Source organism: Delphinus delphis, chromosome 13 (genome assembly GCF_949987515.2).
Source record: "Delphinus delphis chromosome 13, mDelDel1.2, whole genome shotgun sequence".
Classification (NCBI taxonomy): Eukaryota; Metazoa; Chordata; class Mammalia; order Artiodactyla; family Delphinidae; genus Delphinus; species Delphinus delphis.
Genome location: NC_082695.1, coordinates 40,582,703 through 40,583,726, shown reverse-complemented (window position 1 = coordinate 40,583,726; position 1,024 = coordinate 40,582,703).

Below are 1,024 nucleotides of genomic sequence, written 5' to 3'. Positions count from 1 at the left end.
AGCGCGGGCCGACCCGGAACCGCAAGCCAGCCACGCAGCGCGGCTCGCATCTGCTTCCGGGTTGCGGGCCAGGTCGGGCTAGGGGGCTACCGGCGCCAAAGCTCCCCATTCTGGCCTCGCGCCCTCCTTTCCCCTCGTCTCCCGCAGGGTCCTGGGGACGCCGTCCCGCCCAAGCGGCGGCAGGAGGGTGTCTGGGCTCTGCTCCTGAAACCCGCCGGGGTTTCTGCTCGCCCACAGCGCAGTCGGTGCCATCGGAATCCCCCGGAGACATTGGGGAGTCACCTTCACCGCAGCGTCGCAGGAAGGGACTCACCGCAGTCCACAGCCCAAGACCCATCTTTGCATTTCAAGGCACGGTGTTTTTGTTTTAAGTATTTTAAGATATTTTGTCTGATTTGAGCAAGGGTGGGTTTGATTTACCAAAAGCAGGAGAGCAGGAGAGAGCAGAAGGCAATTTTGAAAGCGTGCAGAAAAACTTAACTCACTCGCCGTTGTGTTGCGATAGTTTTCTTTGGTGTCCTTGGACATTTTGTCTGGGAGCATCTTTCAGGACGCTAGTTTTGCCAGTCAACATGAAGGTCGTTGTTTCACTATCCAAAAAACTTGAATAAGTTTGTGTCATTTCTCCCCTGTCCCCAACACGTACATTCCAATACATTGGTTGACATCTGTAACTTTATTTGAGATACCTTAATCAAGTCACTTAATGTCTTATTCGAGAGACATTTTTATCACTTCTTGCCTCACTTTCTTCACACACGCACACACACACAAACTCAAAATACTACATCTTTCCTTTCTCCCGTCTTCCTTAATCATGGGCATGTTTTATTTCACCTTTAAAACACTTGCCTGAATCAGAATTCCGTAAATAATTCCACCCGAATTACTTTGAAGAGATCTTAATAAAAGCCTTGTGGATTTATTAATTCAACAGACATTAGGTTCTTACTGTGCTAAACTTTGGAAATGCAGATTTAGATGTCGTGCATTGCCTTTAAGAAGCTAAGGTGCGAGGGAACAA